This window comes from Ambystoma mexicanum, chromosome 7p, assembly GCF_040938575.1.
Source record: "Ambystoma mexicanum isolate Mex_15411 chromosome 7p, UKY_AmexF1_1, whole genome shotgun sequence".
NCBI classification, from domain to species: Eukaryota; Metazoa; Chordata; class Amphibia; order Caudata; family Ambystomatidae; genus Ambystoma; species Ambystoma mexicanum.
In genome coordinates, this window is record NC_090939.1 from 201015280 (window position 1) to 201030053 (window position 14774).

Consider the following 14774-nt stretch of genomic DNA (forward strand, 5'->3'; position numbering starts at 1 on the left):
ATCACTCCGTACCAAGCTGGCCACGCGTAAGCACACGGAAGACCACGCTCCTGCCCAGAAGGCCGAACTACTGCCCCCCAGAGCCCCGAGCACGCTCCCACCTACCATCTGCTGCTGCCTGACTGCCTGCTGCCCACGTGCACTGCTATTTGCTGCCTGCACATCAGCCAGGGGTGCTGTTGCTGTGACCACCCCTGCTGGTACCGAAGACTCCCGACTGGAATTCCATCGCTCCACAGCCCAGCCCCAGTTGCCCACCCACTCCTGCCTCTGGGGTTGTCATGTCGGGGCAAACACCATCTGTGACCACTGACAACCCCCGGCCAGAGAGGCAGAGGGGCACCAGCTTCAGTGCCACCGAAGTTGGTGTCCTGGTGGAGCAAGTCCTGGGGCAGTATGATGCCCTCTTCGGAAGTTCCCGCGCCGACAAGGAAGGACGGACTCGGATCTGGACTGACATCGTGACTGCCATCAACGCGGAGGGGGTGGCAGTCCGGGACTTACAACATGTCAGGAAGCGCTGGGAGGACTTCAGGTCCAGGACCCTGAACAAGGCCCGGCGCCTCCTGAAGGCAGCGGATGCCAAGGGGCGCCGGGGCCACTTGTCGGAAGAACAGATGGGGGTCCTGGAACGCATATCCCCAGCGCTCCACGTCCAGGTCCTGGAGAAGCAGACCCGTCTGGAGTCGAGCGGTGAGTGTACATGCATCCTGATTGTGAGCAGTGCGTGTGGTGATTATTCGGTATTGTGCAGGTTGCACATCTGTTTGTATGGGGTCGAGTATGGGTGGGGGTGTACATGGCCGTGGGGCTGACACATGCGAGGGCTGTAATGTGTGAGACATGGATGGTGCTTGTGTGTGTAGGCTTGCATGGCAAATGCAGTTGTGCGTGCACACATGTTTGTATGTATGTATGTGTATGTAAGTAGACATGTCCGTGATGTCACGCATGTATGTTGTATTGGGCTGCATGTATGAGCACTGTGTACATGTGCATGTGTGTGTATTTGACAAGGGTGCAACAGTGATGCAACATGGATGCATGTGACTGCGGTATGTGTAAGCCTGATTGGCAGATGTGACATGGATGCCCGTCTGAACAGTGCGACACTTGGCAGAGGTGTACACATGCATGCAAGTGTGGTGGTGTGTGTACATGTGTGGTGCACTTCCTGTGTTGCATGTGATGTCTGGGTCACCTTTGGCTGCTCATGCTGTTGTATGTGTATGGATGGTGGCGGCAGTTGCGATATGGCTGTGGTATGGCTCATGTGTGCGAGTTGCAATGACATGTGTGTTGGGGATTGTGATGACATGTCTGAGGTTTGCCAATGCCACTCATGTGCAACTGTCATGTGTGTATGTGTCCATTGTACAGTGCCCTGATGCCTGTGTTTTGTTTCTCCCTGTCTGCAGCGTCAACTGATGAAGAGGGCGGAGAAGGTGCTGTGGAGCACAGCGGCGGGGATCCGACCGCCAGCCGGAGACGCAAGGCCCGGCTCCCCTCCCGTGTTGTCATCTCGTCGGGGAGTGAGGAGTCCGGTGCCGCGTCCCAGGCCGCAGCTGCCGGGGGGAGGTCCAAGAGGCGGAGGTTGGAGTTGGACTCCTCGGCAGCAGAAGGGGCAGCTGGGACCCCACAGGGCCCAACAGGGGAAGATGGCACGGAGTCATCCAGGTTGGTGGGGGGTCTGGTGGAGGAGGAGGCCGTGCAAGCACCAGAGACGGGGTCTGGAGGTGGGGATCCCACTGGTGCTAGTGGTGCAGTCCAGGACCAGGGAAAGGAGGCAGCACAGGCCGCCGCGGAGGTGCCTGTGTGCAATCCTGTCCCCGATCCTGTCCCTGCATCATCTTGCACCAGCAGGGATGCCTACGTCCAGACCCGTTTCCAGGCAGGGGATGAGCTGACGTCAACTGGCCTTCCTCTGCCTGCGGACGTGGCTATCCAGGTCCGGGTTGAGCCTGTCCTGGCTGGTGTGGCGTTGCGTCAACGGGCCATGCGAGGTGACCTGCAGTCTTTTCATGGAGAGACTGCACGTCATCTCGAATGGCTCGTTGACCACGTCAGCCTGCTGGGACAGGTCACCCAGACCGGATTCCTCCGTCTGATGGGGCTTGTTCCGACCCCCTCCTCAACTGGACCCCTTACGCGCCAGTCGTCCTCTGTGCCATCTTCCCACCCATCAGTCACCTGGGTGCCCTGTGGAGCTGCCTCTGACAGTGCGGCCAGGCTGGTGGAGGAGGCATCCCTGCCACAGTCGGGAGTCGGACGTCCAGCAGGGGTGGCCACATCAACAACTACACCCCAGCCGGCGGAGGATGTGCAGGCAGCAGGAGGCAGTGCACGGGCAGAGGCAGAGCAGCAGCAGCAACATGGTGGGAGCCATGAAGGCTCGGGGCCTTCGACATCGGAGGGGCAGGCATCGGCCGGAGGGCAGGAGGACCCAGGACAGAGAGTGTCTTCCGTGTGGCAGCGGTTGGGCCACGCCATAGGTGCGGAGCGGCGGGCGGAAGAGGCGCGGCTCACAATGGTCAGGGCGGAGAACTCCATGCGGAGGGCCCTGAGGCGGGCCGAGTGCCTCGAGGCAATCCGCAGGGGGTTGGAGGAGGACACGGCGTCGTCCCTGCGGACCCTCGGGGCCATGGAACTGGACCGCCTCCGGGACATCGAACAGGAGTTCGATGATGCCCTGGCCCGGAACACCACGGAGTGAGCCGCTGGACTTGCCCGCCGCCTTTGTATATAGTTCTTTAGTTTTAGGTTTCCTTTGTTTTTTCTTATGATTTGGAGTCGACGGACACTGCTCCACTTTTTGTATATAGTTGATATTTAGGTAGGTTTTTTAGGAGGTTTCCTTAGTTCAGTTGTGATGATGGACCCTTGTTATTTTTGTACATAGTTCTTTGTTGCATGGAGAGTTTTTACATTTCACTTTGGACTAAATTTTTTGGATTTGATTTTCTACTTTTGTGTTTTTATGCGGACATGCAGCTTATTTTTTCACATTTACATTGTAGTTATTTTTCTTTCTTTACCATTCGTATTTTTGTCCAATACATTTTTTTTTTCCATTGTTCACTGTGTGGTTTCATCTCATTGGTTTCATGCATGTCATGTTGTGTGTTTTCCCATTCAATTTGAAAATCTGTGTGTGACGGACATGGGTTCATTTGCTTCATGAACATTGGGGGTGTAACATGTGTTTTCATTTCCATGTGGGTGAATGGGTTACTTGGTAGGGCTTTTTGGCTGTGGAGGCTGACCATTACGCACATGATTGGGGATTGTGAGGACCTGGTGGGGGCTGCACATGGTGGCAGGGGGGTGGGGGTGGTGGGAGAGGTGGGAGACATGAGTGGGGGCCTGGTGGAGGGTGACCCTGCACTGCTGGGGGGTGGGGGTGCAGGGGGACATGAGTGGGGGCCTGGTGGAGGGTGACCCTGCACTGCTGGGGGGTGGGGGTGCAGGGGGACATGAGTGGGGGCCTGGTGGAGGGTGACCCTGCACTGCTGGGGGTGGGGGTGGTGGGAGACATGAGTGGGGGCCTGGTGGAGGGTGACCCTGCACTGCTGGGGGGTGGGGGTGGTGGGAGACATGAGTGGGGGCCTGGTGGGGGCTGCCCATGGTGGCAGGGGGTGGGGGTGGTGGGAGACATGAGTGGGGGCCTGGTGAAGGGTGGCCCTGCACTGCTGGGGGGTGGGGGTGCAGGGGGACATGAGTGGGGGCCTGGTGGAGGGTGACCCTGCACTGCTGGGGGGTGGGGGTGGTGGGAGACATGAGTGGGGGCCTGGTGGAGGGTGACCCTGCACTGCTGGGGGGTGGGGGTGGTGGGAGACATGAGTGGGGGCCTGGTGGAGGGTGACCCTGCACTGCTGGGGGGTGGGGGTGCAGGGGGACATGAGTGGGGGCCTGGTGGAGGGTGACCCTGCACTGCTGGGGGGTGGGGGTGGTGGGAGACATGAGTGGGGGCCTGGTGGAGGGTGCCCCTGCACTGCTGGGGGGTGGGGGTGGTGGGAGACATGAGTGGGGGCCTGGTGGAGGGTGACCCTGCACTGCTGGGGGGTGGGGGTGCAGGGGGACATGAGTGGGGGCCTGGTGGAGGTTGACCCTGCACTGCTGGGGGGTAGGGGTGGTGGGAGACATGAGTGGGGGCCTGGTGGGGGCTGCCCATGGTGGCAGGGGGGTGGGGGTGGTGGGAGACATGAGTGGGGGCCTGGTGGAGGGTGACCCTGCACTGCTGGGGGGTGGGGGTGCAGGGGGACATGAGTGGGGGCCTGGTGGAGGGTGACCCTGCACTGCTGGGGGGTGGGGGTGCAGGGGGACATGAGTGGGGGCCTGGTGGAGGTTGACCCTGCACTGCTGGGGGGTGGGGGTGGTGGGAGACATGAGTGGGGGCCTGGTGGAGGGTGACCCTGCACTGCTGGGGGGTGGGGGTGCAGGGGGACATGAGTGGGGGCCTGGTGGTGGGTGACCCTGCCCTGCTGGGGGGTGGGGGTGCAGGGGGACATGAGTGGGGGCCTGGTGGAGGTTGACCCTGCACTGCTGGGGGGTGGGGGTGGTGGTGGTGGGAGACATGAGTGGGGGCCTGGTGGAGGGTGACCCTGCACTGCTGGGGGGTGGGGGTGCAGGGGGACATGAGTGGGGGCCTGGTGGTGGTTGACCCTGCACTGCTGGGGGGTGGGGGTGCAGGGGGACATGAGTGGGGGCCTGGTGGAGGGTGACCCTGCACTGCTGGGGGGTGGGGGTGCAGGGGGACATGAGTGGGGGTCTGGTGGAGGTTGACCCTGCACTGCTGGGGGGTGGGGTGGTGGGAGACATGAGTGGGGGCCTGGTGGAGGGTGACCCTGCACTGCTGGGGGGTGGGGGTGCAGGGGGACATGAGTGGGGGCCTGGTGGAGGTTGACCCTGCACTGCTGGGGGGTGGGGGTGGTGGGAGACATGAGTGGGGGCCTGGTGGGGGCTGCCCATGGTGGCAGGGGGGTGGGGGTGGTGGGAGACATGAGTGGGGGCCTGGTGGGGGCTGCCCATGGTGGCAGGGGGGTGGGGGTGGTGGGAGACATGAGTGGGGGCCTGGTGGGGGCTGCCCATGGTGGCAGGGGGGTGGGGGTGGTGGGAGACATGAGTGGGGGCCTGGTGGAGGGTGCCCCTGCACTGCTGGGGGCTGGGGGTGCAGGGGGACATGAGCAGGTGTGCAGGGTAGTCCCCTGTTTTATGGGCTGCCTGCTGGGGCCGTGGAGGGTGTACAGGGAACACCTGTGAGGACCCACCCAGCCTAATTGCGTATGATAATTCCCGCACACCCCTGTAATACACGTACCTGGCCAAATCGCATGTGAGAATTCCCGCGCACCCCTGTAATACACGTACCCAGCCGAATCGCGTGTAGAACTTCCCGTGTACCCCTGTAATACACGTACCCAGCCAAATCGCGTGTGATAATTCCCACGTACCCCTGTAATACACGTACCCTGGCCAATCGCGTGTAGAACTTCCCACGCACCCCTGTAATACACGTACCAAGCCAAATCGCGTCTGATCATTACCACGCACCCCTGTAATACACGTACCAAGCCAAATCGCGTGTGATCATTCCCGCGCACCCCTGTAATACACGTACCCAGCCGATTCGCGTGTAGAACTTCCCGTGTACCCCTGTAATACACGTACCCAGCCAAATCGCGTGTGATAATTCCCACGTACCCCTGTAATACACGTACCCTGGCCAATCGCGTGTAGAACTTCCCACGCACCCCTGTAATACACGTACCAAGCCAAATCGCGTCTGATCATTACCACGCACCCCTGTAATACACGTACCAAGCCAAATCGCGTGTGATCATTCCCGCGCACCCCTGTAATACACGTACCCAGCCGATTCGCGTGTAGAACTTCCCGTGTACCCCTGTAATACACGTACCCAGCCAAATCGCGTGTGATAATTCCCACGTACCCCTGTATTACACGTGCCCTGGCTAATCGCATGTAAGACTTCCCGCGTACCCCTGTAATACACGTTCCCTGGACAATCGCGTGTTGAACTTCCCGCGTACCCCTGTAATACACGTTCCCTGGACAATCGCGTGTTGAACTTCCCGCGTACCCCTGTAATACACGTTCCCTGGACTATCGCGTGTTGAACTTCCCGCGCACCCCTGAAATACACGTACCCTGGCAGCCTGGCTAATCGCGTGTATAACTTCACGCGTACCCCTGATATGCACGTTACCCGCTTTGCGTTCCTTGTTTGGCAGCCCTGTAAACTGGTCCAGGGTTAGCGCAGCCCTTTGCGATGATTTAGCGATTTTGATGGCTTTTCCTTGCGCGAGGGCGTTCTTGGGGGCCTTACTGGCGCTGCTGCAGGGTCGCTGCGATACTCTGCGCCACGGCTGGTTTGGGAGCCTAAAATCCATGAATACGCTGTGCGCGGAAATCGGTTTTAGCGCACGTGCCTGGCGCAGACAATCGCACGCGGACACTCTGCGCCAGCCGCTTGCGACACTTTTCTGCGAAATTCTATGAATTACCCTGTTAGTCTTCAAGGCCGAAATCCTTGCAGATATCACTTCGTTTTTTGATAACAACAAACGCCACGCACAACCTACGGGTTTCGGTGGGAGGCATTCAAGGTTTTCATCAGTGGGATGTGCATCTCCAGGGAAGCTGGGGTCCTGAAAGACATTAGGAACTCCTTACGACGCTCCAAGGCCAAACTCAGGGAACTGGAGCGCGAGCACGCTTCCGCCCCTTCCCCTCCCAAGTTAGCGCAGATACGAACGGAACTGGAAACCTTTGAGGCCCACGCCCTCAGGGAGATAAGATACTACGCCCGACCCATTGCGGCTCGGAAGTATGGCGAAGGGGAAAGACCTGGTCGAACCCTGGCCAGACTGGCCCGGATCGAGGGTGGCAGAAACCGGATTGATAGTATCACTGACAAGAACGAAGTGCGGCATTGGTCCGACCAACCCATTCTTGAGACCTTTGCAGAATATCCCACGCCACTAAACAGCAATTGGACACACCCTTCACCCTTGACGAGATTGCCGCAGCTATCTCGGCCCTCCCTAAGGGAAAAGCTCCTGGCCCGGATGGCCTAACTGCCAAATTTGATCAGGAGCATGTCGCTGTACTGGCCCCGCGCCTACACAAGGTGTGCGATGAGTCGCTGCGCCTTGCTACTCTCCCCCAGTCCCTGCGTGAGGCCATCAGTACCGTGCTCCCTAAACCGGAAAAGCCTCTTGATGAGTGCGGCTCCTACAGACCGCTATCCCTCATGAATACCTACACCAAAATATTCGCCAAGATCATAGCAAATAGGTTCCTCCCCATCATGACATATTTGATCCACCCGGATCAAAGTGGCTTTGTCCCCGCCCGCTCCACTGCCTTAAATATCCGGCGACTGTTCAATGTCATCTCTAAAATTGACCCTAAGGCTAACTTGCTGTGACACTAGATGCCCAAAAGGCGTTTGATAAGCTTTCATGGCAATACCTGTGGGCAGTGCTTGAGAAGATGGGGATCGGCCCGTGCATGCTTTCCTACATTAAACTACTTTATACTAACCCCGTGGCCAAAGTCCTGGTTAACACTCATCTGTCAGCTTCCTTCACCCTCCACGGAGGGACACGCCAGGGGTGCCCATTCTCTCCCCAGCTGTTCGTGATGGCTATCGAGCCCATGGCAGATACTGTGAGGGACAAGCATACTCGCAAGGGGATACGCCTGCGTGACATGCCCGAAATCATATCACTTTATGCGGACGATGTACTTCTGTACATCAGGGACCCCTCGGTCCATCTGGACCCAATCATCCGCGAAATAATCAAAATTGGCACATTCTCGGGTTTCACCATAAATTACACCAAATCAGAAATCTTCCCCCTCACAACTGCAACTCCCCAACCGACATGCGAAATCCTGTTCAAGTGGGCCCCTGGGGGCATCAAGTACCTGGGGGTCCAGGTATCCCTGTCGAAATCCTCTTTATTGGCTGACAACTATGGGGCTGCCGCGCAATATGCTGAGGCCAGAATGAAGAGGTGGTGTAACCTCTCCCTCTCCCTATCAGGGAGACTATCGCTGATCGAAATGATTATAGTCCCAAAGCTTCTATACATATTTGTTAACGTCCCACTCTGGCCCGGGAAGCAATATTTCACAGACCTGCATGCGGGGTGCGTTTCCTGTGGCATTCTGGTGCCGTACGCAGGAAGTGGCAGCATATGACATTACCCTATGAGAGGGGGGGCTTCAACGCACCTGATCTGACGCAATACTGGATAGCCGCACAAGCTCAGCATGCACCACACTGATATAGACACCAAGACCCTCCCCCGCATGTTAAACTCGAGATCCTCGCGAATGGGGAGGTGAATGTTATGTCCCTAATCCTCTTCCACTCGTATCATTCGGATTGCCCGGCTGACCCAGTGGCCACCACAATCGGGGCATGGAAACAGATTCTGCAATCCCACTCTGAAACCCCTCCGTACTATAAATGGTTACCCTTGTGGTCATTCCCAGGCCTCGCCCCCACACAGGATAAACTCCTTATGCGGCACTGGCTGGACCTGGGATATCGTTCACTCTCCGACTTGTTCCCCGAGGGGAAATTCATCACCCCGCAGACATGGAATTCAGGGCACTCCAAATCATCGCTGGAATTAGTGCAATACTTGAGACTCAGAGCGGCAGTCCAAGACATGTGGCCTTCATACCCGGACGACCCCCCTGAGTCCCCCGAGATCTGCTACATTGCTAATTTCGCAGGGGGTAGGGGCATAGTGTCCGCCCTGTATAAAATACTGATGGCACGAGTTGTAGAATCATCCCACAAGATTGGATTGGACATTACTGACGATATGTGGGCAAAAATGTGTATGCACACACGCAAGGTCTCCCTCAATTCTAAATATAGATGTGTGCAATATAAGATACTTAATCGCCTGTATTATACTCCCCACGTGGTTGGGAAATTCACACGTGATCAGCCCCATCCCTGTCAGAGATGCAGATCCAGCGATGCGGATCATGCCCATATGTTCTGGTCCTGTGGGGCACTGGCTCCATTTTGGGAGGCTGTGCTTGAGGCCCTCTCAGAGATGGTGGGGTTCCGGGTCGACCCTGACCCCCTTGCTGTATTGTTCGGGCTGTGGGAGGGGACTGGGGCAAGGCGTGTCGCTAAATTATTGAATGCAGGGGCGATAGTGGCTAAGAGATGCATTCTGCAGTGCTGGAAGCGGCGATCCCCCTCTTCACTAGAAATGTGGTTAAAGGCTCTTGCCGGGACACAGATGTGTGAGGAGGACTACATCAACACACTGCCTGTGAATGCTCGCCCCAAAAACGTGTGGACAGAGTTTTGTAGCTATTTGAACAGCAGGGCGGACCTAGAGCTTCTATCTTCTCCCCCATCACAAGAGCAGGCAGTTATGTAAACTGAACTATGAGCAGCCTTGTTGGACCTGATGTGCTCTTGCGAATGTACATGGTTTATTGCTAAGACTCTGAATTGTTATCCACGCTCCAAATTATGTAACATGGGTTGTTGGTGTAATGTGTAATGCGCCAGTAACTGTTCCTTGCCAATAAAGAAAAGTTAAAAAATAAAAATAAATAAATAAATAAATAAATCAGTGTCTCAACCAAGGTGGCCACACTCAATGCTAAGAAAACCCGAAAGAGAAATTATATGTTCCCGACCTAACAGGGGTCGTATCAACTATCGTCAAACTCAAACAACAGTTCGAGGACCTCAGTGTTTTGATTACGGGGAATCGGGCCACCTTGCCAGGTTTTGCCCGAAGAAGCCGAAAACTGAACCAATTGATGTGGGGGTTTTTGAATCCATAAAAGAAAATTAATCTTCTTAGCAAGTACCACGAAGGCAGTCACAATATCTCTATACTTGTGATGCTGAGGTGGATGGAAAACACACCACGGCGTTGGTCGACTCCGGAAGCCTACAGACAGCGGTAACATCAGAGCTGGTAGGTGAAGGTTATTGTTCATCTGGGGAAATACCTACTCGGTGTGTCCATGGGGATATAAAGGCTTATCCTTCAAAGAAGATTCAGATTAAGGTGGCTGGGGAAACAATGGGGGTGAGAGCTGCTGTATTACCTACTCTACCGAAACCCTTGTTAATTGGATCGGACATACCAAAATGTTCCAAATTAGTCCACGAAATTGAGAAGAGCTGGTTGGAAATGGCCCCTTTTCATGAAGAAGAAATAACTAGCCCATCTCTCAAGACACAGAAGAGTAAAAAGATAAAAAGAGGGTTAAAACAAGAATGGAAAGCCAAGAATGTTTTCCCTGTCGCAGTTGACTGGAAACTAGACGAGGACGGAGATAGCTTTAGGTCCGCTCAAAGTCTAGATCCGTTACTACAATATGCTAGAGATCGAGCATTAGAAGACCCGCCGGGGCAAGGTCCACACTTCATGAAAGAGAATGGATTATTGTACAGATTGAGCAAGTCTCAGAACGGGGAGGATCTGAAGCAGTTGTTAATTCCCCAGAAATACTACAAACCCTCCTGGAAGTCACCCACTTACAAGTTGGTGAAGGGCATCTGGGAATGGGGAAGATGACTAAAAAAATCCTAGACATGTTCTACTGGCCAGGAGTATATAACCAAGTAGTTAGATTTTGTCAATCATGTGAGGAGTGCCAAAAGAAGAACATAGCCAATGTGAAGAGGGCACCTGTACAACCTATGCCGCTTGTTCTAGAAGCCTTTAGCAGAATAGGAATTGATATCATGGGACCCTTGGTACCAACAAGGAGAGGCCATAAATATATCTTTGTAGTAGTGGACTATGCCACCAGGTACCCAGAGGCTTTTCCCTTGAAGGCCACAAATACTCAACAGCTTTGTGATGTGCTGATTCCCTTTATTGGACGAGTAGGAATACCTCGAGAGATTGTCACCGATGGTGGTTCAAATTTCATGTCCAATATCCTTGAGCAAGTTTGTGAAACGCTGAAAATTGAACATCTAAAGACAGCAGTTTACCACCCACAGACTGATGGTTTGGAGGAACGCTACAATCAAACCATCAAAGAAATGTTAAAGAAAACTACCTCTCCGGAAAATAAAGACTAAGATAGAGTCTTGCCATGGATATTGATGACTTTAAGAAACACTCCACAATCGTCTACAGGGTTTTCACCTTTTGAGTTGCTATTCGGAAGGCCGGTATGGACGCTGCTAGATATACTGAAAGCGAATTGGGAGGATCAACTGGATCGCGAGATAATACTGACGGAATATGCCTCTCAACTACAGGAAACAGTTCAGAAATTACAGGCCATAGCTAGAGACAATCTCCTTCAAGCTCAAATAACACAGGAGAGATATTATAATCAAAAATCCCAGTTACGTACTTTCAAGGCAGGAGAACAAGTATTAGTATTATTGCCCACGTCAGAGAACAAAATGCTAGCCACTTGCAGGGGACCGTATGAAACTCAAGAGGTACTGGGTCCTTTGACATATAAAGTAAGACAACCTGGGAGTATGATACCTTATCAGACGTATCATGTAAATCTACTAAAAAAATTGATACCTTCGGTCCAAACCATGGCCATGATAACTCTTGATGTATAACCAGAAGAGCATTTTCCAAAATTCAAGGAGAGAACAGGACTGGAAGGTTTTGACATTAACCCAGAGTTGACAGCTACCCAGAAAAGTGAATTATCTCACCTATTACAAGGTTTTTCAGAAATATTCTCTTCTCTACTGGGAAAGACTAAGTTAACGCACCACCGAATCGTTACCAAGCCGGAGACCATAGTAAGACTCAGACCCTACCTAATACCGGAGGCGAAGATAAAGGCCTTTAACCAAGAGGTCCAAGAGATGCTAGATTTAGGGATCATTGAACCGTCCCATAGTGATTGGAGTTCACCTGTAGTCCGAGTCCCAAAGCCGGATGGTAGTGTGAGGTTTTGCATGGACTTCCGAAAACTAAATGGAATATCTAAATTCGATGCTTAGCCTATGCCAAGAATAGAGGATTTACTAAATAACCTAGGAAAAGCCGGGTTCCTGACCACTATTGACTTAACCAAGGGTTACTGGCAGATCCCATTGTTAGCCTCAGATAAGGAAAAGACCGCGTTTGCAACTCCTACCGGGCTGTATCAGTTCACGGTGTTACCCTTTGGTTTACATGGGGCCCCAGCGACATTTCAAAGGCTAATGAACTACATTATAAGAGGTCATGAACAGTATGTCGGAGCCTATCTAGATGACATCATAATTTACAGTCACACCTGGCCGGAACATCTACAACATTTGGAGAATATACTCAAAACCCTAAGACGAGCTGGGCTGCACATAAATCCCAAGAAAACCCACGTTGCTACCTTTCATCCTAAATATTTGGGATACTATGTGGGTCAAGGGACGATCAAACCACAAGAAGAGAAAGTAAAAGCTATTAAGAAGCTGAAATTCCCGGAAACTCCAAAACAAGTACGAGCTTTTTTGGGATTTGTAGGATATTACAGGAGGTTTATCCCACATTTTTCTACATTGGCCGCCCCGTTCCAGACCTGCTGAAAAAAAAAACTTTGACGAAGAAGACATGGCAAACAAGCGCAACTCTACAAACCTTCAATGAATTGAAAGAAGCACTGACCAATAAAGCTGTTCTACATTGTCCAGACTTTAAAGCTCCATTCTTTCTTCATACAGATGCATCAGGCACAGGCATCGGAGCAGTATTGTTTCAAAACCAGGGAAAGGAGGAAAGACCAATACTGTTTATAAGTTGAAAACTACTACCTCACGAGTTGAGTTATCCAACAATAGAAAAAGAGTGCTTGGCAGTCAAGTGGGCCATTGTTGCTCTATGGTATTATCTGCTTGGAAGAGTGTTTACGTTAATAACGGACCATGCTCCCTTAGTCTGGCTTGCTCGTAACAAAGACTCCAACCAAAGAATACTCAGGTGGTTTCTTTCCCTCCAGTCCTTCTCTTTTAAGACCATTCATGAACCTGGGAAGTTACTAACACAAGCTGATTATTTGTCCAGAGCTGAAACCCTTCCCGAGCGTAAAGGCTTAGTAGAGGGGGTGTGACAATGTGAATGACAATGTGAATGCCTAAGCTATAGGATTACAGATGCTGAGGTATAAATCCAGGACGTCCTACATGTATGGACTTCCCTCTAATGTTTCTGTCTCTGCTTATGGTTGCCAGGAGATGAGAGACGAAACGGAGGACGAGGAGAACTGTTACAGCTGGGCTCATTGACAGGAAGGAAAACTGAAGAGACTGCAGTATAAGTTGCTCCGTTGCGCCAAATGAGTTGTTTATTTTATTAAACCGCAAGCGATCGTTGTCGCTTGACACTGGGAGGAGGTCGCTACCTTGAAACTGTAAATGGGCTGAGTTCAAAGAGAAAACCCAAGCGATCGTTATCGCTTCATCTCGACGAACGAAACAGATGCAGTGTGTTAACAGAAACAAGAACAAATGAGAGCGTAGACGGATGAGGGGCCCTGAGGCTGAAAGAGCGGAGAAGGCCGACAAAGGTACAGTTTTAATAGTTCTGTGAGTAGAAGCGCTGTTGTGCTACAGGAGATGTTTCAAATAGTCCCCGTGTGTCGGAAGTGTGATGAACCGGACGAATGAAAGCAGCATCTGACAACAGTGTGAAACGTCCCTGAGTCCGTCCTGACGCGGAAGAGGACTGTTCGTTTAGCTAACAGCTGCTGTATGAAACAGATTTGCATGATTTGTTGAAGACGGCAGTGGCTCAGAGCCTGTGTTCTTTTGTGAAGAGCCAAACGAGTAGTAAAGAGAGGGGAGGGGCCTTATGAGCAACGTGAGACCCGATCCGACAAGAAGCAACAAATAAAGAACGTTGGAAGCGAGAGCATTAGAAATATAACCACAATGGAATAAGAGATGTTCACATGTTCATTGGCAGTTGTAGAGGGAAGGACATGTACTGCCATAATAGATATACTCAATCAATAAATATATTTCATGAACTTTAATGCTCGTAATCTGAACATACACTTGCAACAGAATAAGCTTACTGAAAGCAAAGTTTGTTGATCAAACAGGCACCAAGGATAATATAGGCATATTGAAAAAAAAAGAAAATAGAAAAGAAGAAACAAAGTTAAACGCAGAGAATAGATAAAGGAAAGAACAGAAACAAGAAAAAGATTAGAGAGTACAAGAAAAGTGAAAATAGAAAGACTGCTGTTCTGCTTAAGTTGCTTATAGAAGAAAACTGTAGAGAGAGGAAAGGACAAGTTTTATTGACATTAAAGAAAGATAGAATTTACCTTGAACATTCTGAAGTGAAAACCCAGAAACAGCATACCGAAGAGTCTACCTTGAAGACGTATCCTTTACCTGAAATTTATAAGAAAGGAAAAGAAGGTGTTAATAAAGAATTGGGTTCTCTTTTCAACCCAAACAAACTACTCACTGTCTCTGATATTTATTTAATATAACAACTGATTTACTACAGGAGGCCAAGTAAAACCGACCCAGCCACCGGGGACGCCATAGCTCCACAGTGATCACCATGTCTAAAAGTGGGAAGTCTACCAAGCAAGGGGATATCTCCGGCCTCTTGGCCAATGCAACCACAAGGCCAGAAAGATCGTCCCTCCAACGGAGCTAACTGGAAATGGCGAGTCTGCCCTGGGAGAGTCAGGATCCAGCCCCTCGCAAGCAGCCACCAAGGCCGACCCCAGGACCTATTATCAGCTTTAACTAGGGAAATTCAAAAGGG